At 36.1% G+C, this 27,899-nt stretch overlaps 1 pseudogene; it reads left to right on the top strand.

The window, feature by feature from the left end:
• Nucleotides 1-27,899, top strand: part of LOC141492913 (caldesmon-like) — a 141,858-nt pseudogene that overhangs the window by 15,267 nt on the left and 98,692 nt on the right.

The raw sequence follows: 27,899 nt of genomic DNA, 5'->3' as shown, positions 1-27,899 counted from the left end.
CTTAATTTGATGAAGAAAAAGGAAAAGAAAAACAAATTATTAATATCAAAAAGGAAATGAATGAATTCACCATCAGTGAAGAGAAAATTAAGGCAATTGTAAAGTTATTTTGCCCAATTATATGCTAATAAATTTGAAAATATAAATGAAGTGACTAAATATCTATAAAAATATAAATTGCCCACATTGATAGTAGAAGAAATAAAATATTTAAATAATACAATCTTAGAAAAAGAAATTGAACAAGATATCTATGAACTTCCTAAGAAAAACTCCCCAGGACCAGATGCATTTACAACAAATTCTGCCAAACATTTAAAGAAAAATGAATCCCTTAATTAATATATGAATTATTTGGAAAAATAGGCAAAGAAGGAGTCCTACCAAATTCCTTTTATGACACAGATATGAGCCAAAACAGAAAAAGAAAATTATACATTTTTCCTAATGGCTATTGACAGAAAACTTTTAAATAAAATACTAGCAAAGAGATTACAGCAATATATCACAATGGTTATTCACCAGGACCAGGGAATTTATATCAAGAATGCTGGGTTGGATCAATATTGGGAAAACTATCAGCATAACTGACCAAATCAATAATAAAACTAACAGGATTCATGATTATCTCAATGAATGCAGAAAAAGCCTTTGACAAAATACAGTACTTATTCCTATTTAAAACACTAAAGAGCAAAGAATAAAAGCTGTTTACCTTATAATGAAAAACAATGTTGATATAAAACCATCAGCAAGCATTATTTGTAATGGGGGTAAGCCAGAAGTATTCCCAATACATTCAGGGGTGAAGTAAGGATGTGCATATTCATCTCTATAATTACTATTGTTGTAGAAATGTTAGCTATAGCATTTAGAGAAGAAAAAGAAATTAAAGGAATTAGAAAAGGCAATGAGGAAACAAAACTATCACTCTTTGTAGATGATATGATGTTATACTTAAAAAAATCCTAAAGAATTAATTAAAAACTATTTGAAATTATTAAAAACTTTAGCAGAGTTGAAGGATACAAAACAAATCCATATAAATCATCAGCATTTCTCTATATTGCCAACAAAAATCCAGCAGCAAGAGACAGAGAGAGAAATTCTAAAATAACTGTAGACAATATAAAATACATGGAGTCTACCTGTTAAAACAAACCTAGGAACTCTATGAGAAATTTTTTTAAACACTTTTCACACCAAGTCAGTTCTAAACAAATGAAAAAAAGGTGTTGATTGCTCATGGATAGGCTAAGGTAATATAATAAAAATGACAGTTTTCCTAAATTAATTTATTCAGTGCTATGCCAATCAAACTCTAAAAATTATTTTATAGATCTAGAAAGATAATAACAAAATTCATCTGGAAGAACAAAAGTTCAAGGTAATCAATGAAAAAATATAATCAAAGTTGATCTAACCATATCAGATCTCTTATTTAAGGCAATAATTATCAAAACAATCTGGTACTGGTTAAGAAATAGTAATGAATCAGTGGAACAGATTAAGTATAAATTGCTTTATAATAAATGGCCAAAGTAATCTAAAAATATATATGATAAAGATTTTGAAGTAAAGATTCATTATTTGACAGAAATTGCTGGAAAGACAGGAAAACAGTATGGCAGAAACTAGATATAGATCAACATCTCACCACATATAACCAAGATAAGGTCAAAATGGATACATAATTTACACAAAAAGGGTGATAACATAAGCAAATTAAGAGAGTATGGACGAGTTTATCTATCAGATTTATGGATACAGAAAGAATTTAGTACCAAAGAAGATATGGAGAGCATCACAAAAGGTAAAATAGAGAATTTTGATTATATAAAATTTTAAAATTTTCACACAAACAAAACCAATGCAATCAAAATGATAAGGAATGCGGAAAATTGGGGGGGATGAAGGTGAGAATTTGCAACAAATATCTCTGATAAAGATCTCATTTTTCAAATATATAAAAAACTGAGTAAAATATACAAAAATGCAAGTCATTCTCCAATTGATAAATGGTCAAAGGATATGAACAAGTGACTTTCAGACAAAGGAATCAAGGCTATCTTTAGTCATATGAAAAAATTCCCTGAATCACAATTGTTCAGAGAAATGCAAATTAAAACAACTGTGAGGTACTACTTCATACCTATTAGAGTGACTTATATGACAAAAAAGTAAATTGTTTAATGTTGGAGAAGGAAATTAATGCATTGTTAGTGGAGTAGTGAACAGATCCAACCATTTTGGAGAGCAATTTGGAACTCTGCCCAAAGGGCAATCAAAACTGGGCATACCTTTTGATCCAACAGCACCACTGTGAGGTCTATATCCCAAAGACATCCAAAAAAGGGGAAAAGGACCTATTTATATAAAAGAATTATTGCAGCTTTTTTTATGATAGCTAATGGAATTCAAAGGGATGCCCATCAAATGAGGAATGGCACAAGCTGTAGGAAGATTTCAGAAAAACCTGGAAAGACTTACAAGAAGTAATATATAGTAAAACAAACAGAACCAGAAGAACTTTGTACACAGCATCCATATTATTGTTCAATGAAGAACTGTGAATGACTTAGCTATTCTCAGCAATACAATGATCCAAAACATTCCCTAAGGATTAATGATAAAGCATACTATCTGAGAGAAAGAACTGATTTTGATTGAATACAGACTGCTTATACTATTTTTCCCCTTTCATTTTTTACTTTTATTTGGGTCTTGTACAAAATGATTATATGGAAATGTTTTACATGATTGAACATGTATAACCTATATCTGATTGCTTACCAAGGATAGAATTTGAAACTCAAAATTTGAAATAAAAATGTTTAAAAATTGGAGGGGGGGAAGAAACCAGCCAATAAGTTTTAATATTTGTAGTCTGACTATTCAGATATCTCACATTATTGCTCTCCAGCTACCTAACATGGACATTAACACAATCACAAAAAGCACCTTCTGAAAAGAACAGTCCAACTGAAATATATCCATCAAAGCAATATGACAAAATTCTCAGAATCTTGACTTTTTAATGACTAGCAGGATTTGGGGGAGTGACCCACTAAGTTTTATTTGGACTATTCAGTCAAGTTGTAAAAACACAGTCCCTGAATTAGCTTTCACAGTCTCCCTGGGTATTTGTACTGTATTTTTCTCAGGCTTTGTAGCAGTTTCACCACTTTAATTACAGCCCAATTCACTCTCCAGTAAAGTGAGAAAAACTACAGAGTGTAAGTCAATTTGATTTTATAAAAGTCATTTTCTTTAAATGATTCCTCTACAAAATTCATTTGAAATGGCTTTTGTTTCTATGACATAGGAACAGGCAAAGCAAGTGATAGAAAGGTTGGTGAATTAAGTGGGCTTTGTTAACATGGGAAGGGAGCTGGTAAATGAACAGGGAACCATACTTTATGCCCCTCTCAGAACATGGCCTTCCTCCAAAATATTCTCCAATTTTAATCCCTTTGGAATGTCTTTATCCTGTGCATCTGCACTATAGTGGCAACACATTTTTAACATTTCTCTAAGTGGTTTGGATTCTTTCCCCTACCCCCCCAACTTTTTTTTTTAAACTGAACTCTGAGGTTACTGAGGTCCAGACATTCTATTTAAATATCTGAGAATCATCACACATCTGCAGACTGGAGAAAAACATCATTAATGAAGTTCAAATGTTAAATATGATTGACAATTCCTTGAAAATAGGAATTTTGTCTTACGATAAAATGAAATCTCTTTTCACTTGAGAGCCTATCTGTTGGGAAAACCAAGATGTATTGCTGCCACTTGATAAGGAGAGTTAGGGACAAGGAGAGGGGAAAGGAATAAGCATTTTATACACTATCTATTATGAATCAGTCACTCTACAAATAATTCAGTGGACCCTTAGAACCACTAAGGGAGGAGTGTATTATTATTATTGTTATTATAATTATTATTATCATCTCCATTTTACAGTTGAAGAAACTGAGTCAGACAGAGTTTAAATGACTTGCCCAGGGATACACAGCTAAGGAAGGATTCTAAAAGTTGGGGGAGGGAGGGGTAAGGGGCACATTCCAGACATAATAAACTGACTGTGCAAAGACACCAACCCTACTAAGGTCTTAGCCCATGGAGTCTTTGACCCCTGGTGCAATTTTTTTTATCAATTCTATAATAGAAAATACAATTGCCCCATGATAGATTCATGGACATATAGATTCAAATGCTCATTTCATAGTAGCCAGCTACTTCTGAACCATTTGTTTAGGAAGTAAAGTGTGGATAGAAATATTTGTATTCTCTTGCCCTTCCACTTTGCCAACCCAGGATTGTTAAGAAAAGACAATTTTCCAAGAGTGTAATAATCTGCATTTCAAGGGCCCTCAGGGAAGTATTTATGATTATTCACATTTGTCTCTTACAATTGTATGCTTGAAAACATTCCCAAAGAAACAAAACTAGATTTAGAAAAAATAAGAAGAGAGAAAATAATATTGTAAATGCTGAACAGTTCTCTCTTAATGGACTATAGCTCCATATGCCAGTTGGCCAAAGGTTGATTTCGATGCTTTGGGGAGGATTCATGTAATTCATAGGACCATTTACATTGAATTGCAGCAATTTAATTGTTCTAAAACTGGCAAGGATTTTCTTGGTTATTTAACGTTAAACTTAGTCATCTCAATAGTTGATGTGGACAGCACAATTTGAGTGTGGAAAAACTGGGCCACCTAATGATATTTTCAGGCAGTCCAAGAAATAAGAAGATATCTTGTCAGGAAATTAGCAGGTGGTGGCAAACTTGGTGGTTGTCTAGATTGAGCCTTCTTTATCAAAGATGCTTTAATATTCTTTGCACTTCATTTGTTAAAAATAAAAATACTGGGGCAGCTAGGTGGCATAGTAGATAAAGCACCGGCCTTGGAGTCAGGAGTACCTGGGTTCAAATCCAGTCTCAGACACTTAATAATTACCTAGCTGTGTGGCCTTGGGCAAGCCACTTAACTCCATTTGCCTTGCAAAAATCTGAAAAAAAAATAAATTAAAATACTGCTGCTACTTTGATATATTGGAATCCATCTTTTTCAGAGGTGCTGGCTGCCTTAATATAGTGAGAGAAATGATCAATAAGGCCACTTTCAACAGGATTTATCTTGAGTTAGAATTTTAGAGCTAAACTCCAGCTCTTTTTATAAATGAGGAAATGGATGTCCAGAAAAGTAGTGACTGGTGTGAGATCATATGAATATAAATGTAGAACTGAAAGAAATCTTTGAGGCCATCTACTCTAACCTCCTCATTTTACAGATGAGGAAACTGAGGCTCAGGGGGCTTAAGTTATTTGTCCATAATAAGTGGTTGAGACAGGATTCAAATCCATATCTTCTAATTATACATCTAATGCTCTTTTTATCACAGCAATTATCTATACTTTGTTTTGTTGGGGGCTTTTAGCAGAGACTTTGCCTCCCAAGTACCATGAGGACTAAATAGCAATCTTGTCTCCTGTCAAAAAAAATGCATTTCCAAGATAGAGAGAATTTTCTCAAAGATATGAGACTTTAAAATATGAAGTTTTCCATTTTGTTCTTTCCAGGTTTACCCAGAGCTACCTTGCCAGCTTACTGTGTGGAGGCATGGAGAGTGGGGCTGAGGGGAAGAGAGTGGGGCCAATAAGGGTCATCCAACCAATACGCAGGGCTTCATTCCTGAGAAGGGGGAGGTTCCTAAGGAAACATCAAGAATGAGAACTTATGTTTCTAATTACTGGGCATGGCTGGAGAGCAAAATCAGGCAACACTTTCTTTAGACTGATGGAAGCATTTAAATCAGAACTGAAAGTCAGGACAAAAGGCTGTCAGTGTTTTCTAATTGTGATGAGGGAGTGGTGAGGAGCCTCCCAAGGCTATGGGAATTTGGGTTGTTTCAAATGAGTCCCTGATTCTCTACTTTTCTTATTCTTCATCTGCCTTCTTTCTGTCCCTATATCATTCTTCCTTCCCTTAAATTATAGGGTCACAGATTTAGAACTGTAGGGGACCTCAGAAATCAGCTAATTTTAATCTCCTCATAGTACAGATAGAGAAACTGAGGCCCAGTTATACACTGGAATACTGATCATTAGATTAAGACTAGCTGATTTGGACAATTGAATACCTTCTCCTTCTGGGTACCCTCTCTTCATGAAATAACTTCTATCTCTTGTTTCCCCACCTCACCTCCTTAGTTTCTGTTGCTTGATCATCATTCCTATCCTATCTCCTAACCAAGACTGTTCTCAAGGCTTAGTCCTGGGCATTCCTCTATCTTGGGGATCATGTTAGCTTCTATGTATTCATTTATCAAATACTCAGATGATTATACCCAGATAGATATACACAAACCTGGGCTCTTTCTTGAGTTTTAGTTCTGTATCTCTAGGAGTCTATTGGATATTTCTAACAGGAGGGATCTTAGCCAGATTACACAGAAAATCTCATTCTCTAAGACACCAGGAGTGTAGTCTCTCTTTGCTCAGTCATTTTCAACATATAAGAGAGGAACTGATTTCATTCCAGGAAACTCAAACATATCAAAGTAGAATTGACTCTGCAGTTAATAAAGGGCTAATCTGTTCTCAAATTTAATTGATTAGTTCATCTCCATAATCATTTTTTGAGGTGGTAGTAATTGCAAGGCATTGTTAAACTAAAAGTTGTATAAAGAAAAGTTTCTGCACTCAAGGACATTGACCCTGGGGTTGTATATTTGTAGTCTATGGGGGAAGTGAAGTAGAGATAAGTCATGTAAATAATTTTATTTTATTTTATTTTAGACTTTTCAAGGCAATGGGGTTAAGTGGCTTGCCCAAGGCCACACAGCTAGGTAATTATTAAGTGTCTGAGGTCAGATTTGAACCCACCTGACTCCAAGGCAGGTGCTCTGTCCACTGCGCCACCTAGCCGCCCCTTTTTGGAATCTTCTTGACAAAGATACTGGAGTGATTTGTCATTTCCGTTTCCAGTGCATTTTACAGATGAGGAAACTGAGGCAAACAGGCTTAAGTAACTTTCTCTGAGTCACATCACCAGTAAATGTCTGAGGCTAGATTTGTACTCAGGTCATCCTAACTATAGACCTGGCATTCTATCCACTGTGCCATTTAGCTGCCCATGAAATTAATTATAATACTATTAAGTTTCAGAAGTCTTTCTAGAATATTTCATCATATATCATATAACAGACAATATCAATAACATTAAATTAGGTATTTTTATTTGAAAACTCTATATCTAAAACTCTTATAGTCCCAATGAGACAAGTTTATTAAACTTTTACTGGAGAATCATAACTAAATGATGACTAGAACTAGAATTTGAGTATTTTGGTTTTTTATTAATTTGTTGCATTAAATTGAATGTACATAATTGATTCATATTCTGTGGCTTAACAAATATGTTAAATGTGAGGTTTGTTATATCAAGGAAGCTCTATTTTAGCATAATCTGGTTTAGATTTTTAAGCTTAAATTCTTGGTTTCTAGCCCTTTTGTCTTTAATCTGATTTATATTCAGGATAGGACATTATGCATGGAGTCAAGAAGACCTGAGTTCAAATCCCACCTCAGACATTTACTAGTTGCCAATTTAGGCAAACCTCTTATTGTTTCATTTTTTTCATTTGTAAAATGGGGATAATAATACCCCCTAGCTCCAAGGGTTGTTGTGAGGGTCAAATGAAATATGAACATAACTATAAAACACTTTTTAAACACAAAGTCAGATCTAAACAAATGAAAAAATGTAAATTACTCATGGGTAGACTGATTCAATATAATAAAAATGACAATTTTCCTGACTTTAATTAGCATCATACCAATTAAACTATCAAAATTATTTTAAAGAACTAGAAAAAATGATAACAAAATTCATAGAAAGTGCTATAGAAGTGTTAGCTATCATCATTAATATTATTAGTGTTGTGGTTGTTAATTACCATAATAATAGAAAAGACGTGAATAATCTATACCAGGATGATTAAAGCGATTAAAGGTAAATAAAATGCTTTCCTTCATCATTAACAGAGCATGCATTTTGAGTTTTTTCCAGTTGAGTTATTTTCCATTTTACCGATCCAGCTATACCCTTTCACCATTGCCAAGTTGGCAGTTTGAGGATAGTAGAACATATAAAGGTCACTGACTCAGTTGGAATTTGAATGCCATATATAGAACATGCTGGATTCAGGGCCAGAAAAACATGTATTCCGCTCTTATTTCTATCAGTCTCTAATTGTAATATGACCTTAGTCAAGTCATTATTCCCCTAATACTTGATTTCCTCATTTGAAATAATAACTCAATTCAGTCCTTGTAAGTAGGATAACTCACTTCTGTATTTACGGGAGCATAGATTGTGACTACTCCACCCCTTCTGGGATTTGGAATAGACAAAATTTCTAATCTGAAATGTAAAACTACTTCATATTCAATCTGTCCTCGATTTCCACTGCATTGGCAAAATATTACATTCTGACTTGAATCCACCGTATACCAGTAAGAATGTGCTTCCTACTACTGTTAGGTCACAGCCATCTCACTCTTCAAGTAAATGTAACAACAGTAAACAAAGACCAGATGGCTGAAAAGATTGAAGGAAAGCATCACATGCACCAAACAGGAGAACCTTGGTTATAGTTATTTGTATAAGTTTCTGATCTTCCCTTCCATGTTGTAAACTTCTGAAAGGATCTGAAGAAGAAGAAGAAATGCTACTATGTATGTGTTTTGGGGATCAGAGGTTCAAAAAACCTAGATTCTATTCTAGGCTCCTCCTTTTATTAATCATGTGTCTTTGGATAGGTCACTTAATTTCTCTGGGGCTCAGTTTATTTTTCTGAAAAATAAGCATGAATTCCTTGTCCTGCCCAGTTTTGTTTTATTTTTTAATTTCCGTTCCATTGTTCTTTCCTCTATGGATGGGCCCCTGCCTTCAAGTTATTTTTTCACAACAAATAGCATACTAGATAAAGCCCTAGACTTAGTATCAGGAAGATCTGACTTCAATCCTACACTGACCGCCCCCCACCCAATCCCCAACTCATCTGCTTCTCCCTCTATACCTTATCAAAGATTCCTTAGCTCAGCTCTTCTCTACAATTAGTGCCTCCCACTCCCATATAAAAAAATACTACTTCAGATATTTACTGTGAGATCCTGTGCAGATCCCAACCTTTTTTCTCATTCATAAAATAGATAAAATGATTAAATTAAAAATGCTCTGTACATTTTAAAATAATATACAAAAAAACTAAAAAGGGGGGCAGCTAGGTGGCACAGTGGATGGAGTACGGGCCCTGGAGTCAGCAGTACCTGAGTTCAAATCCAGTCTCAGACACTTAATACTTACCTATCTGTGTGACCCTGGGCAAGTTACTTAACCCCATTGTCTTGTAAAAAAAAAAACCTAAAAAACCCACAATATATAAAGGTTAGCTACGATTCCTAATTATCATACAACCATAAATAACTATGTCCTTACCATAATTGGTATCTAATATAAGTTTGTTATAGTTGTCTACTTTGAAGTAGCAATGTGAGGATCAAACTCAACTTTTATAGACTTCAATATTTCAGGGTTTTGCAGTTTTATCCTTGTGGGCCTCACAATTCCTCAACAGCTTTAATGAATGATCTTAGAGAATTGTTGGGATAGAAAAATTAATCACCCAGCAGCCAACCCAATGAAGAAACTCTCTGAACCAAGCTTAGCTGATCAGTCTAATTTGGTGTCCTTACTTGAAACAAATCTAGATTGTGCCAAACTTTACGATTCACTGGCACAGCCTTTAGACAACCCAGGGACACTACCATACCATAATGACACATAAAAGAACTGTAAGGAAACAATGTATGTAAAATTCATTGCAAATTAAAAAGTTCTCTCCAAAATGAAGGGTTTTCTGCTCTCACCTAGGCTTTGAGCAATGTTCTAAACATAGTACAATCATAAGATTAGGGAATCTTTCTGCTCAAGAGGTCTTAGAGGTTATCTAGTCTAACTTCTTATCCAGAGAAGAAATTACCTTTTCAACATCCTGAGAGATGGTTATCCAGGCCTCACTAGAATATTTCTCCAGATGGGGAAATGCAATAAATTATGAGGAGGCTCATTACATTGTTGGAAAATTGTAAGGATGTCAGGACTCTGGTTCCTGTTTAGACTCTCATTTCTACTTTGGAAGATAAACTTCTCAATGGATTTTTCTATGGTTTGAGAAAGGAAGGGAGAGGAGAAAGAAGAGAGAAGAAAATAGTGGAGAAGAGGAGGAGAGGGGGAGAAAAGAAAAAAAGGACAGGAGAAGGAAGAGAAGGAGACAGGGAAGAGAGGAAGAAATTTAACTTGTGCTGCTTGAGTCAGATAAGATTTGGGAAAATTTATATTTCAGAATGTAGATTATTGAGACCCTTTCTATCATTATGGATGTGATTAAACTTATCTAGGAAGGAAGGAAGAAAGGGGGTGAAATATAATGGAACATTACTGGTAATGTTAATACCAGTAAAATTTATTTTTTATAAAATTTTTTTTTAAATTTCCAACAAAAATTTTTAATAAAGAAAAGCTTAATATAAAGTATTAGTATTATTTTAAGAAGTCTCCCAAAGTCACTTAAGTTATGGGTCCTGCTATCACCAGATTTCCCTAGTGTCAGAATTGTATATTAGGTATCGGTTAAATAAGAAGCATTTATTAAGTGCTAGGCTTTGTGAGTAATAGGATCTCAGATACAGAGCTGGAAAGGATCTTAGACATATGTAGTCCAATTCCCTCATTTTACAAGTGAGAAAATTGAGACATAAAAGATTAAATGATTTGTCCAAGCTCCCTTTCACTAATACAAAAAGTAAGTGGTAAATGAATAGATCTGAACTCAGACCTTATGAATCTAAATCCAATACTTTTTCTTCACTGCCCTTGACCAAACAGCATGCAATTTTATATACACTGTAATTTTACAAAGTCAAAATATTGAAAATACTCAGGTCTCATATGACCATAAGCTGAAGGGCATTTGGACAATGCCTTTGCTAATGTAATCAACTCTTATGGCAGACTTTTATCATATATGCATATATATATACATATATATACATATATATATATATATATGAAGAAAAAGGCATAGAAAGCTAATGAAAGGTTATACTACAAATGAAAGGATAATCAGGAATAGCTACCTCCCAGCTCCTACCTCTCCATTCTACAGATTTCATACTCTTTCCAAGCCAAATATCCTGAGAAGGCAATTCTTCTCATAAATTTGATCTCATAAAGTTTTGACAAATGTGATTGGGCAAGCTTGCATTTTTTTCTTTTTTTCTTTCTTTTTCTTTCTTTTTTTAAAGAAGCTTAGTTCTTTGGAACAAGATGGTAAAGGGAAGAGTGAAACTCAAGCCAAATTATATGTTAACCTCATGTTTATTTGGTTTTGAGTCCCAAATGAACCATCCGGTTTAGGAAAAAGCAAAATTGCTTGATAAATTGAATTTTTTTGTACAAAAGTGCATTTTCAGCAGTCACATTGAAATCCCTGCCAAATTTCCTATGAAAATAGAGTTTTGATATTTAAAATATTGTGGTAAGTTCATTTTCTGATAGCAAGGTTTTCAAATTACTTTATACAGACACTTCTAAGTCAATAATAGTGCTCACCTGCTATATGCAGAATGCCTACCCCAGACACACAAACCTTGTGTAGTACTAAAAGACAGACACAATTATGCCTTTTTAACCAAAGAAAATGTATTATGAAAAAAATAAAATTTTAATGAAGGCATATTTATGTAGTTCACATATTCATGTTTTATATAACATAAATTATATGTTTATATATTTTATATGTATATACATAATTAGTAAAGGAAATGAAGGCAAGATGCTGCAAAACAAAGAAATATAGGACCCAGTCCCTGCCCTTATAATCTAGTGGGGTATATGCAAACATTCAAATGAGTAACAGAAGAAATTTCATATAGCCAGGCAGAATTAATTATCAAATAGCATTGCACATGCAAAAAAAGAAATTTTATACAAGTTTAGAAGATGAAGAAGATGGTCAAATCACAAGGGAGATGAGCTGTGCAGATTTCTTTTTTTGCATGGCAGTGGGGTCAAGTAGCTTGCCCAAGGCCACATATCTAGGTAATTATTAAGTGTCTGAGGCCACATTTGAACTCAGGTACTCCTGACTCCAGGGCCAGTGCTCTATCCACTGCAGCACCCAGCTGCCCCTGTGCAGACTTTTGAAATTAAACTTAGCCATATTGTTTGGGCAAGGTGAGGAGGAAAGAGGGTGAGCCTAGAAGAAGAAATGCTTATTTTTGTACATGCATGTTTTGTACTTTCCCTATTCACCATCCCATGTCCTATTCAATATTTTTTTCAAAATATACAGTTCTCCATTGTGTGCACTCATATAGAACATGATATTTACACAATTGGCCACTCACAATAATGAGACTTTTGGATCTTAAACATAACCATTTACCTAACAAAAATACAGAAGAAATGTAGTAGATACTAATATATTAAACTTGATAAGCCTGGGCAAATAGGTTTTACAGTATAGAGTCCTAGCTTGGAATAAGGAAGACTCATCTTCCTGAGTTCAAATCTGGTCTCAGATAATTGCTAGCTGTGTGACTCTGGGTAAGTCAATTTACTCTATTTCCTTCAGTTTCCTCATCTGTAAAAATGAACTAGAGAAGTAAATGGCAAGGCACTTTAATATTTTCCCAAGAAAACTCCATTTGGGATCATGCTCAGACACACCTGAAAAAGAGTTGAATAATAATGCATAAATAACAAAGTACATAATACCCATAAAAATCTGGATCATATTTTCTCACCAATGCATTCAGTCTCTCTGGTGAAGAGTGGCCACACCCTTAAAAGAACCTGGCAGAGAAACACATAAAGAAACAAAAATCCATGTGCTTAGGGGTACCTCACAATTCAGAACTCAGGATTCAATATTAATTGGTCTATTCAAGAATGTTTGTACCACCTCAAACTGCTTCACTATCCATCAGTTGATCACTTTTTTAGCATGCCTTCTCACTTCAGCCTTCAAAGCATATCTCAGCTTCCAACCCTTGATTCCCCCAATGATTAGTGCTCTTTAACTCCTGAAATCATATTCCATTTATTTGTATGTTATGGGGGACTGACCCATGAAGATCCCGTAAAGCATGTAGAGATAGATTCCTTCTTGTGAGTCATAAAGAGTCATACAGAATATGTATAGTCATACATATTCTCTTCCTGCTATGAATCTAACACATGAAATTTTGGGAAACTACTCTCTGGCTACGAGCAGCTGGGACTGTGCTCAAAGCAAATATGGAAGGAACATGTGTGACCATAGGGTATCTCTTAGCTCTGACACTCTTTTACTCCCTTCATGGAGTCCCTTGTTTGTGGGACTTAATGTCTTGGCTTCTGAGTTCATTTACTTAAGGTCAGAATCCCAAAGTTCCACATGTAGAATTATAATCAATCAATCAATCAATTAATCAATACTTACTAAGTATCTACTATGTGCTGAACACTGTACTAAGCAAAGGGAATATTGCAAATACTCTGAAGAGCAAGCATTCATTGACCAGTCCCTGCCATTACATGCTTGTCTATGCATATAGACATCTGTCTATTTATTTATCTATCTATCTATCATCTATATTTACTTATTGGGGTTCTATGTCCCACCACTAGTAAAATACATGTCCCTTAGGGATAGGAACTGTTTTGTTTTTGTCTTTGTATATTCAGTAGCTAGAAGTGGGGTATGCCTAAACATCAACACACATTTAAATACTTACCAGGTAGAATTTTTAGGCTTTGAAAGAAGCAGGGACATTTCACCTTTTGAGGCATTGTGGCACGATGGAAAAAACATCATATTTAAAGTAAAGAGATTAAAATACTCTCCCTGAAGGGTAACTAGATGGCATAGTAGATAGAACACTGGTCCTGGAGTCAGGAGTACCTGAGTTCAAATCTGACCTCAGACATTTAATAATCGCCTAGCTGTGTAACCTTAGGCAAATCACTTAACCCAATTGCCTTAAATAAAAAAAAATAAAAAAAGAATAAAAAAATACTGTCCTTGACATTGTGCGACCTTGGAAAGCTATTTTAAATTCGCTGACCTTCAGTTTACTCATATGTAAAATGAGAGTTTTGAATTAAATGTCTGTGAGGTTTCTAATAGGTCTAGATTCTGTGAGTCCTACTTCTGCCACTTATGATTAGGTGACTTTGGATAAATAATTTCTTTAGATCTCATCATTTCTGTGAGAGAGGAGGGAAGAAAAAGACAGAGTAATATGTTAAGAATGAACAAGGGAGAATCTCCTTCCTTGTGAGTATATATATATATATATATATATATATATATATATATATATATATCTTCTCTTTAAAGTAAGATGCAAGAATCATTCCTGAGAGAGGATGTTGGTTGGCTGTAGTTGTGAAGAAGAGTAGAGACGTGGTGATTGGTCAATTGAAATGAGTGGATACTATAAGAATAATAGTTGTAACCAATTGTAACCTGAAAAGACTTATATGAACTGATCTTGAGTGATGTGAGCAGAACCAAGAGAACATTGTATACACTAACAGCAACATTGTGTGATGATCAATTAAGATAGACTTAGTTCTTACCAAAAGTACAATGATGAAAAAAAATTCTAAAAGATTTATAATGGAAAATAGAGAAAGAACTATAGAATCTGAATCATACCAAAGCATATTATTTTTCACTTTTTTAAAATTTATTTCATATATTTTTTCTTCTCATGATTTCCCCCTCTTTTGTTCTGATTCTTCTTTTACAACATGACTAATATGAGGAGGATAGGAGTTCAAATCCAGCCTCTGTCACTTAGTAGCTGTGTGATCTTAGAGAAGTTACTTAATCCTGATTGCCTCTCATCCTAGGCCATCTCCAGTCATCCTGATTCAAATCTGGCCACTGGACCCAGATGGCTCTGGAGGAGAAAGTGAGGCTGGTGACCTCACATAGCACTCCCTCACTCAAATCCAATTCATGTACTTGTCATGGAATCATTTCCCCGATGTTGTAGTCTTCTTGGAGAATGAAGGCCAAAGCTGTCAAGGGAATGGGGAAGGGAAGGAAAGGAAAAAAATATGGAACTCAAAATATACAGAAATAAATGTTGAAAACTATCTTTGCATGTAATTGGAAAAATAATATTTTTTAAAAGAATAGTAGTTGTAGAGAGTATGCTAAGGAATCAATAAGGAGATTGCATAGCAGAGTGGTCATATTCAAAAGTATGAGAAATTTGTAATGTAATATCAGAAAGATAAGAGACTTTTCTTCAATTATACTCTGAGACTTCATATCAAAAACAGTAAGAGAAGACAGGGATGATCAGCCCCTAACCTCCCAAAAATAAAGATTGACTAAGGCATCAATGAGAGACACTTTTGCATTTGTAAAATGGGGGGGTTATAATATTTGCCTTACCCATCTCATGGGATTGGATATGAAGAAAAATGTTTTGTAAACATTAAAGCACTGTTTTAAAAAGTAAGTAATAGCTATTGCTGTTATTGTTTGTGGCTAACCATGAAATGTGGTCTGTACAGAAGTCAAGCCAAGTGAGGAAGGGGATGTATGAATTGGGAAAAAATTACACTGAAAGCACAGAGTCTGTTGTGTCTGTGTGTGTGTGTGTGCGCGCACGCTCACGCACACAAGTGTATTAGAGAAAGAGAGAGAGAAGGAGAGAGACAAAGAGAGACAGAGAGAAAGACAGAGACAGAGGCACAGAGAGACAGAGGAAGAGAGAGTGGGAGGGAAGGAGAGAGGAAGGTTAGGGAAAGTTAAAAAAGGTGGAAAGTAATATGTTTGTGATGGAGAGAAATCTACAAAGTTCAGAGTCCTGGAGAGGGAGGACATTGGTGATCCAGTCTGAAGTCTGGCCACATGCTGGTTTATGGCTAGAGCAGAGTAGAGATGAATCTTTGGAGTCAAGGAAATAGAGAAAACATGATGCAAGAGTTAGTGTAGACCCCCGTGTGGGCAGTGAAGTTTCTGAGGACAATGGAGAGAACATTGAAGTCATGAAAGGATATGAATTTGGGTCTGGGAGAGTAGTAAAAAAATGGTGATTTGGAGAGAGTAGCATACATGAAAGGGAGGAGAGGGCATTTGGAACATTTCAAGTTAACTCTAGGGACTGTGAAACAAGCCAACAATTTCTCTTTACCTGTTTAGTCAAGGGAATGGGAGATGAAGCCTCCCCAAGAGAGGGCAATGGGGGCTATAGTTTCTAGAGAAAAGCCAGCATTCCCATTAAATCAAGGAAATGGTTGCAATTGAGGAAAGAGGAGGAAAGGAGTGAGTAATATGAACAGAGAAATTGGTTTAGGATAAATGAGTTTACCAACAGAAGTACAAAGGATGACCTTTGTGACATAGTACAGAAGTGGCAGTGAATATGATGAATAAATGAAAAAAATAACTCATTATTTAGTATGCAAAGAGTTATATGAAGTACAACAGATAAAAAAAATAATCCCCTTTCTCAAGGAGCTCATATTCTAATGAGAGGAAACATCACAGGAGGCAGGGACTGTACCATACAAAAGTTGTTTGGGGGCATAGGGATCATAGATTTTGATCTGGAAGGGACATAAGAAACAATCAAGTTCAAATCCCTCAATTTACAGATGAGAAAATTGAGGCTGAAAGAGATCAAATGATTTGCCCGGGATGATGTACCCAGTAAGTATCTGAGATAGGATATCACATCTCCATGAGGGTTGCTTTCCTGGACAGTAGCAGTGGACTACAAACAGTGACTGTGAACTACAACAGTGGCAGTGGACCACAGATTCAGTGAACAGAGTCAGGGGAAAGGGCACTACTATTTCCAAGGCCCTTAGGTTTACCTGGTCATTAGTAGCAATTGGTTAGCATTGGTGGTGGCTAAATGGATGGCCACTTTTCCACAAGAATTCCCTATGTTGTTGCTTGTGATGATGACTGCCTGTGATGATGAGATTAGCTAGACACCCACAAGATCTATTTATTTAAATATTTCTATGCATAGAAATTGCATTTGGAATGGGAAAAATAACAAAACCATAAATACATGATACATGCAATCTGGTTGGCAATAAGGTATACACAAATAACTACCATATAAAATGATACAAGATGAAGGCATAGGTACAGAGTGATAATGCCTGCCTCTAGGAAGGTTTATTCCTGAAACAGAGAGATCAGGGAAGGCTTTATAGAGAAGACAGAATTTTAGCCCAATTTTAAGAATGGTTAAGAAAGGTTAGCTCAACAGAGCTAACAACAGAGAGGGAAGAGATTCAGGCACAAGAACTTATCTAAACAAATGTCTGGAGACAGGAAAGTAAAGAAAAACAAAAAACCTATGTGAATGGGTGACCTAAATAGTAAATGGTCCAGGCCATGATGGAAGGTAGAATGAGATGCTGTTGCGAAGGTAAAAAAAAAACAACATTGTTGTATGTTGTTTTTCAGTCATTTCAGACTCTTCAAGACCCCATTTGGGGTTTTATTGGCAAAGATACTAGAGTATCTTTTGCTATTTCCTTCTCTAGCTCATTTTACAGATGAAGAAACTAAGGCAAACAGGGAAAAGGTGACTTATCTAGGATTACACAGCTAATAATTTTCTGAGACAAGATTTAAACTCAGGGAGAGGAGTCTTCCTAACTCCAGGCTCATCATTCTCTCTCCACTGTACTACCTAGCTGCCCAGAATAATGTTAGATTATGGAAAGCCTTGATTGCCAACCTAAGGAATTTGGACTTTGTTTCATAAGTAATATGGATACACTGAAAGGTGATACGATGATATGACTAAATCTCTGGAAGCAGTTTGAAGTGTGATTTGTCTCTTCAAAACTACAGGCATAGAGATGTGAAAACTTGGAATAGTCTAGGCAAATAATAATAAAGTCCTTACTGGAGTGCTGGTAGGCAGAATAGAAGGATAAATAAGGTGATGCAGAAAAGGAATCTCAGAGGTAAGCAAATTTGCCCTCTAAGTGATTACATGTATGTAACAAGAATGATGGAAGAATTGGGATAGGAGAAAATTGAAGGATATGTTAAAGCATAAGATAGGAAGAAATGAAATGATAAGCTGAAATCATCAGTGTTCCAAATAGAATCAAAAAGGTAAAGATCAGATTCACTGGGATTAGAATGGGGGCAGGGATTTAAGAATAAATATTGAGATAAATGCATAGCTATAGCTTTCTAAAAGTAATGTTTATAGGGTAGACCTTCAACTCTGACTGTGGGTAAGAGGAACCAAAGGCAGTGATACAATGTTCAATATCTTAAATGACTCTATGACTCAGAGGCACCAATTACCTGATGTGACCACTGACTTGTGTGGTCCAAGTGGTCCAAGGATAGTCCTTGCAGCCATATTTCTTTGGCTTGACAAATGAACTAAGATATATGCTCTTATTTGTTGTTGTTATTTTTAAGTCATAATCACAACTGAATTAAATTTAATTAAATAACAGCATGATCAATCCCATTTATTTGTTGAAATAAGCCAAGAATTTTAATTAATTCACTGGGCAATGATTTGAGAACCTTCAAGTATGCTTTCGCCGGGTGTCTAAAGGACTATCATATGGGGGGCGGGGAACAACCCTAGGCTTATTCCACTTGCCTACTCTCACCCACCCTCACTCCCAAAGGATGGCTAAGACCTGTTTGTGGAAATTATAGAGAAGGCAGATTACAGCATGAAGTATGGAAAATCTTTCAAACAGATCTCACTGGAAGTAGAATTAGCTAATATCCAGTCTTTAAGCAAAGACTGGATGATTGCTTATGATGGAAACTGTAGAGTGTATTCTTCATTATGGTGTAAATTGAGCTAAAGGACCCCATCTCCAATTCTGAGATTCCATGATTCTGATAGCACATATCTATTTACCTGCCATGAGTTCCAAATGAACTTGGAGGCCTAGACTATGCTTCCATTTCTTTATCTCTTGAATTTGGACTAAGTATGTTAGGATATATTCACTTGGAGTCACTGATGATTCTCTACCCCATCAGATATTATCATTTGCCTGTTTCCAATTTCAGAACTTAAACCAATTCTTCTGGTTTGTGACATTGCAAGATGGGAACCCTAAAAAAGTCAAGAAAATAAAGGATAAAAATATGAAAAAAAAATGAGAAGCCTTGTTCTTGGTCAGTTAGTTGTTTTTTTTTTATCAATTCTTGTTCACTAGGTCTGAGTTTCAAAGTATCACTGCCCTCTGAAATTACAATTAACTGATAAAGCACTATTCATAGAACAACCACTTTTTATCCATAAATTTCTGAAAGCTCAACTTTGAAGATGATAATCACAGTAACCCAGAGGTGAAAATTCTCTGGGTTTTAAGCAATATAACAATGAGAGTCAGATAAAATAAAGCTGATGATTGGATATGGTTTTTAAGTTCAGTGATTCTCTGTCCCTTTAAAGCATATCAGAAACAGAATTAGCTATAGCAATTTTTCAAAATGTCAATAAAGAGAGGATGGAATGGAGAAAAGAAAGGGTAGAAAAAGGAGAATACTAGAATTTTAAAATCTATGATAGATTTAATTACATAATCATTGGGAAAATGTGTTGGTAATAAGAATGTGACTCATTTGAAGAAATTATGGCATGCAAAAACATAAATGTAATAAACATATACTAATACATGCTTATCAGCATCATAAAAGTATTCATCTCTTTACAAAGAGAATCATTTTTAAGTAGCAAATCTCTCCTAGAACATACAATTCAATTTTAACACTAACATTTCCAAAAACTTTTCGGGAACACACCTTTGCATGTATAATATATTTCTCTAGTGTGTTTCTTAGGTGATACAATTTGTGTTGTTCAAGAAAACATCTAAAGCTGATTTTACATCATTTCATTGGTTCAAGATTGTTCCCTAACCAATCATCATACCATTCTCTCCTGTTTCCTTTACCCCCATCCCCCAGTGTTGTTGGAAAGAAGCCAACACTGGCTGGGGGTAAGAGAGGAAATGAGGGATTACTAGCTGGGGCACGGAAGCTGTTGCTCCTAAAACAGAGAAGGGTGGGGGGAAAGAAAGAAATAATATTTAAAAGCCTCCCCAAGCAGGGCCCCCTGTAAATGGGAACTGTGCCAGAGAACTTTAGGGTAGCTATGGAAAAGAAGGGAGCAGGGATTAAGGTGGCCCCCATACAGGAGTCTGAGACCTACCGAAAGTCACACTCTCACCAACTTAGAACCTCACATCCTTTCACACACACACACACACACACACACACACACACACACACACACACACCCCCTCTCGCCCACAGAGAATGCACACAAAACAAAACATACCAGGAGACTGACACCTAGACACAATTAATTCAATTGCCTTCCCTTGCCCAGCAGATACATCCCACACACATACATTGAATCACATTCCAGATTGACAAAAACCGCATACTTATGCACAAACTCAATAAATATATGCATGTGTGTAGGTATTTATATGTACACCAATGTATGAATCTGTATGTTCATAGATTCATACTTTGTCTTTCACTATTGTCTTTTTCTTTGATTGCCTGTTTTTCATTCCCAGCCCATCCTCATCTTATTCTCTTTTTCTCCCATACTTTGCCATACACATAAGCACATGAACTCCAATGAAGAGCGGAGGTTATATTACAAAATCATATGCAAGGTAGGTAGATGGTGGAAGGTATGGTAGCTGGCAAAGAATTCAATATGGGCAGGGGGGCAGAAGTTTGAGTGAGTGGAAAGTAAGGAAAAGTGGTCTCAAGATGCCAATAGAGCAGGGAGCCAAGTCAAAAAGATCTTTCTATATTAGCTTCATGAAGTAATCCTAGGTTTTGTGGCATAAATGCATTCTCAGTCAGCCTTGTGGTCATTCCTGGATGACTTGTTAGCTCCTCCATCAAAGGATAGGCAGAAGAAATAACAGAAATACAAACTCTAGCTACAGCTGCAGTTCAGTGATCAAAATGACTCATTTAAAGTTGGATGGGGAAGAGAGCAAAACCTAGTGACTTGGATAATTCCAGTCATCCAATCTACACAAAAAAATTTCAAAATTTGTCATTGTTGAGCAGAAATGGATGTCTGTCTTTATCCTGCTTCTGCTTGTGGTTGATATATTTATTTGGGAACTCTGCACAGACTAGAAGACTCTTTCCTTGAAGGAAAGCAAATAGATGGCTATCTGTGTGTAGAGTCCCAGCTCCCTTTAACTTAAATTGGGGGGGGGAGGGGGAACTTCCTCTCCCTGAGGTCGAAAACAGAATCTTGCAGTAGGATCTGGGAGGAAGAAGAGGTTGGGATTCTCTAAACTAATTGGACTTCCTGCCCATTTCTGCATTGACTATATGGGCAATGTGCTGGGAAATGCAAAGAAACTTCATAGTTATGACTAGGGCTCAGGAAGCTGGTTGTCTTTATATCTATCTCTCTAACCATTAAAAACGTGTAGAAATACATACATACATATATATGCATATACACACACATACAAATCTTCACACATATACATATATTTATGTGTCCATATGTGTGATTTTATCTATAGAGATATAATTCACAAATCCAATCCCTTTCCCTGTGTTTTTTCTTTTTTAATTTAATTTTTTTCAATTACATAAGAAGATAATTTTCAACATTGATTTTTTTGTAAACTTTTGAGTTCCACATTTTTCTCCCTCCCTTCTTTCTTTATCTTCCCTTCCCTTCCCTTCCCTTCCATATGAGAGAGAATAATCTGATATAGGCTAAATATGTACACTCATGTTTAACAAGTATATATGTTTAAAGGAATTAATTATTAAATAAAAGTACAGTATTGGAATCAAGAGTATCTGGATTTAAATCCCAGTTGAGAGAAAGTTTTAGAAGTCAGGAAGACTTGTTTTCAAACCCTATCTTAGATACTTATTAGGTGGGTGACCATGGCCAAGTTGCTTAACCTTTCTGTGCTGTGGTTTCCTCATATGTAAAATGGGGAAGATTAAACTAGGGTCTCTAGGGTCTTTTCCTGCTCTAAAACTAAGATCTCTTATTTGCTAGTTCCTACCTATGTGGCCTTGAGGGAAAGTCACTGATTCCCCTCTCTGGGTCTCAGTTTCTTCATTGATAAGCCGAGAAAGTAAATCTAGATAATCTTCTGGTCCCTTTAGCCCCTAAATCCTATAAGCCTATGATTCTAAAATTGAACTCCAAGCTAACAATTTCAAGGTTCAAAAGATTAATTAAGAGAATAGAAATAATAGCTTATAGGATCTGAAAGAAGGAGAAGGAAGACAGAACATAAACTTTATATCACTTGTCCATGTGAGTGTTTTTTTTTAAAGAAAATTTAAAAAGAATTTTCAAAAAGAATTAACTTCACTAGTGAAAGTTCCTGATCTGGAGTTTAGGTTTTTGCTCCTTTCAAAGGTGCTACCCTGGGGTGGAACTGTAGATTTTATACAGCTCCCCATTTTTTATATGCAGGGCAAATGGCTTGTCTCATGTGCACAGAAAAGACTGGAAAATATTTTTTTGTGATCGGAGTGTAGCGGAGAAGTCTGGGATTCCAGAGGAAGTGGAGGCCTCCCGCTCCACACAGGAAACAATCTCCAAGCAGGCCTTAAATGCCAGATTCCAGGCCGAGTTTAACTAACCACTGACAGCTCTGTAAACAAAGCAAGGACAAAAAGAGCCCAGCTTTCCCTTTTCTGGTAGTCATTTTGGGTTTGGGGGCTGCAGGGGAATTCTGGAATACTTGACTCCATGGCCCAGAAAGACAGGGGGAGAGGGCTTCACATGTGAAGAACTGGAAAGGGGATATCTTGCCTGGAAAAAAACGCTAAGGAGGAGGTAGGAAAGGGGAAAATGGGTGGATTATATTTGTAAAAAGAAAAAAAAGAGCTGTGATCTTTTGATACCTGGGAGAGTTTGGTCTTAATTTCATTATTTTAAAATTTGCTGCTGCTTAGGTATGTTTATTTATGATTTCTTTGCTATGATTCTTATTATCAATAAACAGTAATATAATTTCACAGAATGTAACATACTATTTAATTTTTCCTCTCCTCCACTCTCCCTTTCTTTCTCTTTCTCTTCTCTCTCCTTTTTCTCTCCTATTCCCTTTCTTTCCTCTCTCCCTCTATCTCTCCTCTCCTCCTCTTCTCTTTCTCTCTCTCCCCCCTCTTCTCTTTCTCACCCACTTCTCTCACCCTCTCCTTTCCTCTCTGTCTCTCTCCTGTCCCCGCCTCAGTCTCTCCTTCTCACTCTCTCTCTCCTTCATTTCTTCTCTCCCTCTCTTCTTTCCCTCTCCTCCTCTCTCCTTTCCTCTCTCTCCCCTTCTCTCTTTCTTTCCTCTCTCTCTCTCGTTCTCACTCTCCCTCTCTCTGTCTGTTTGTCTCTCACTGTGTCTCTGATTCTGTCTCTCTGCCTCTATATCTCTCTCTGTCTCTGTCTCTGTCTCTCTCTCTCTGTCTCTCTCTCTCTCTCCCCCTCTCTGGCTCTCTGTTCCCCCCCCTCCACTCCATTCTCTTCCTGACTTCTCCCCCAGTTTTATATGTTCATCATTCCATTCTAGCCACTTTTCACTTTTTTTCTCCTTTGTCCTCCTATTGTCTCTGTTCACCTCTTCTTTTAGCATTTTCCTGTGGGAACCATAAACTTCAGAGAGAAAAGCCATTCCCAGCTCTCCAGTGATTTCCCAAATATTTTAAGTAGACAAAGCTATCTTTCTCCTGAATTTTTGGATCTTTTTTAGGGGGGCGGGGCACCACTAAACCTGGGACTTTATTTCTTTGCTGCTATGAACCGTTAACTGACTCTGACTTTAACATTTACTGGCAATCTTGCTAGTAAGCTCAACTCAGAAACCGATGGGTTCCCTGCCAGTCCTCTAATATTCCTTTTCTTAATAGGAAAGGAAAATAATGAAATGAAATAAAATGAAAAAAAAGGAAAACAGGTTTATGTAGGCTTGTGCTACCCTGGGTCACATTTGATGTTGGAATCTTTTTCCTTGCAGAACCAGCCTTATCTGGCCTCCCCAAACCTGAATATACACCATGGATGATTTTGAACGCCGCAGAGAACTTAGGAGGCAAAAACGTGAGGAAATGCGCCTTGAAGCAGAGAGGTAAGGATTAAGGCTTTGAAAATATCAAAATTATGTTAGTAAAGGTGTTGGGGATTGTGGAACATTGTGGTTTGGGGGTGAGAGGCCTTGTTGGTCTCCTCCACTTCCCCCAAGTCAAACCCTGTGGGATCATTTCCCTTTGTACTGTTTCCAGGAACAGCTCCATGTGAATGCCTAAAAGTTATTTGGTAGGTTAAGGTTTCAGAGAAAGAAAGATGCTTAGAAGAGACATAAGGACAAAAAGTGGTATCTTGGGTGACAGAGGAAGGCTGAATAGTGGAAATGTCTGGAAAGAGATTAAATGTTGGAATGACAGAACAAGTAAGCCTGGAAATAGAACTTTTAGGAAACATGATATAGAAATCTTCTAGCCTTGTCAGAGAGTATGATGGTTTTTTTCTTTATTCTTGCTAGAAAAGCATGTCTACTCTGTCTTTCACAAATTATTCAGGTTTGTAGCTGCTTACATGTATGGATGAGAAGATTCTATATCTGAATTTTATTCAAAGGAACCTGTATGATGATAACTTTGAGAGTCATATATATAATATATACAAACATACATTTTATATTTACATATGTATATATATACACATTTACAAATTCATATATTTCATGTACACATATAAAATATATGCATGTGCATATAAAATAAGTGTATATTTATATTTGTGTGTATGTAAAATATATGTATATATATAAAACATTTATATACATTTATAAAATATACATTTCTATACATATATTTACAATTCTTTGTTGCTGTCTAAGAAGTGAAGCATTCAGGTAGAATAAATAGTAGTTTTAGCTGGCTAAATTAATTTCTGCTGTTCAGAGACTAGGGTAGGTCTTCAGAAAAATAACGACAAAAGAGCTGATTTCTTAAATATCATTATTTCTCACAACAACCTTGTGAGATAGTATAACAACAAGTATTCACAATCTCAGTTACAGATGTAGAAAACTGAGGCCAAGATTTGCTCAGAGACTGGCCATGAAGAAGTGGTAAAATAGAAACCATATAGATTATCTTCCAACAGTCTTCAGAAGCATTTTTTTTGAAACATGGTAAGATGCCCAGCATTGTTTGGGAAAGAGGAACAGGAGAGCCAATATCTACCCCACCCTCTAAAGCATTTACACCCTATTTGACTTTCCCTTAACAAGTAAACTCTTTGGGAGCAGGTATAAATAGTTCTGGGAGGGAGTCATGATCCAGTAGTAAAATTAGTTAGGGGAAGTTGCTTGGGGAAGGTGGGTCATAAAGGAAATAGTGGACATGGATTGCTGGGAGGAGAGAAGGGCTATCCAGTGGAGAGTACTCATGACAAAAGGGACACAGAGAGAAATAAGAGAGTCAAGGATTATAAGAGGCTAACCTGAAAAATCCTTACCGATGGAGCCTTAAAGGTAGTGTAAAGGGTAGGAATGGTACAAACCATCAACTGATGGAGGACATTGACTGCCATTTGGGGGAGTTCAGATACTATGTGAAAAAAAGTGGGTATGTACTTTATTTATGCTCACGAGCAGAAAATGTTTTTTCGAGACATATCCTGGCAGTATTTAGAGAAGGGATAAAAGAGTAAAGACAGATTAGCTATATCAGTTATAGGGTTGCTGGTAACAGGAGTAACATGAGGATCTGGACTAGAATAGGAGCCATAAAAATGAAAAAGAATTTTATCCAAGAGTCATTGTAGAAAACTAATCAGTAAACTATGTAACCAGATGAAGTTGGAGGGTAAATGATGCAGAAGACAAAAAGATAACTTCAAATTACTCAAATTTAGAAAATTAATAATATTCACCAAAAATATGAGGAAGCTGGGAATGGGTGCAGTATTTTAAGGGCTGGAGTGGAAGGAGATGATGATTTTGGTTTTCTAGTTGTTAAATTTAAGGTTCAGAATACAGCTAAAGGGAAGTTTAATATAAGAATTTAGAAGTAGAAGATTTCAGTTTTTGTTCATAAAGATGGCAGAATTAGAAATGTCAATTTGGGAGCCTTCAACATAGAGATTGTATTGGAAAGATTACAGATAGGTGAAAATGAATATATTTCATATTTTAAAAATATATAAATATGAACAGCTAAAGGGTTGGGGACAAGGGAGAGTTGAGAATAGAACCTTGGGAAGAAAAAGAATAGCTAAGAAAAAACAAGAAATCAGAGAACTCTGTGCCAGTTACCCAAAAGATTAGAGGCATAAATTAAATGTAAGGCAAGGATTTCATGACATGCTAGTCAAATTTCAAGAATTTCAAGGACAATTTTGCATTAAGTTGATCTAAGTGCTTTTTGGAAACCTACAAAGCACCAGTAGATACATTCATATAACAGAGGTAGATCATATGTTCATTTAGCCTTACTGCTATCCTCTAAGTCTTCATTTGTGTCTAACTCAGGGAAATGAAGCTATATATGTAAAGGTTTCCACAAGTGTTCCTTCCAGTTATAGTTCAACCCACTGGATAGCCCACAGCTGTTAGGGGCTCTGATTTTATATTGAGATAATCAAAAGAAGCTGGAGCCTTTTAATGGATATACCAATCCATGACTGGTCAGATAAGGCTAAACACTAGGGTTAGAATTCCTTTGGAGTCAGAAGTTGACCTCATAGATATTCATCAGTCACTCTAGCTGTCTTTATCTCCCTGGCCCTCCCCCTCCCTTCAGAGGAAGGGGCCCTACCTAACCAGTCTATATCACCAAGGATATGGGGAGGGGCACAAAAATTAAGTAAGGGTATTTCCAGATCTAAAAATTATATTATCTTATCCCCTTCTTTGTCAGGACTCTATCATAATCTAAACTGAAGACTGACTCTCTCTCTCTCTCTCTCTCTCTCTCTCTCTCTCTCTCTCTCTCTCCTTTGTCTTCTAGAAAAACCAAAGAATCTATCAGTATTATAGTATTATGAACCAGATTAGAACAGGGTCAGATATCAGGAATCATGACTGGATAAAGAAACAGTGTTCACAAAACAAAGTGCAACTCTGGCCCCTAAGGGTCTCTTATTCTCTTAATAACTAACAGTGGCCAAACACCATAACTCACAGTGGGGAGTTAAGTCAAAAGGCTACTGCAAGCTGAAACAAGTGGACACAGCTAGTCAGGGCAAAGCATGAAGAATTGGAATGCTAAGTACCCATAGAAGGAATTGTTACAAGAAGACAAAAAGACCCTTACATGGGTCAGTTCCTTCCAATTTCATGTCCTTGTCCAGCCTTGCCTTGCCTGAAGCAGCTCCAGGTCATCCCTTACCCTGACCAGCTATGGATTAGGAAATTGCACCCTCAGGAAGAGTAGACAGTGGTCAGCCATGGCCATAGCTTCTCCCTCTTATGCTTCTTCTGTAATTTCCTTTCCAGGGATCCAGGGAAGATCACACCTGATTCTGGACCTTTTCAGGAAATGAGATAATTATCATTAATTGTAAGAAGTAAAAGGAGAGAATAGAGGTTTCAGGAGAGCAGGACATGTATCAAACCACTTATGTGAAAGGAACATTAAAACTGCCTTGGAGTAGTTGGGGCCAGGTTATAAGTAGATAAGATGAAGTTAGAGTAATTCAGGATTTCTCAGGTCTTTAATTAGGCCTGACATTCTAGGACGGGAAAGTTCCAAGACAATATCAGAATTGCCATGCTAGGTCATAT

This window comes from Macrotis lagotis, chromosome 7 (genome assembly GCF_037893015.1).
Source record: "Macrotis lagotis isolate mMagLag1 chromosome 7, bilby.v1.9.chrom.fasta, whole genome shotgun sequence".
NCBI classification, from domain to species: domain Eukaryota; kingdom Metazoa; phylum Chordata; class Mammalia; order Peramelemorphia; family Peramelidae; genus Macrotis; species Macrotis lagotis.
The sequence above is the reverse complement of the archived record's forward strand: the minus strand, read 5'-3'. Positions and strand labels throughout refer to the sequence as shown.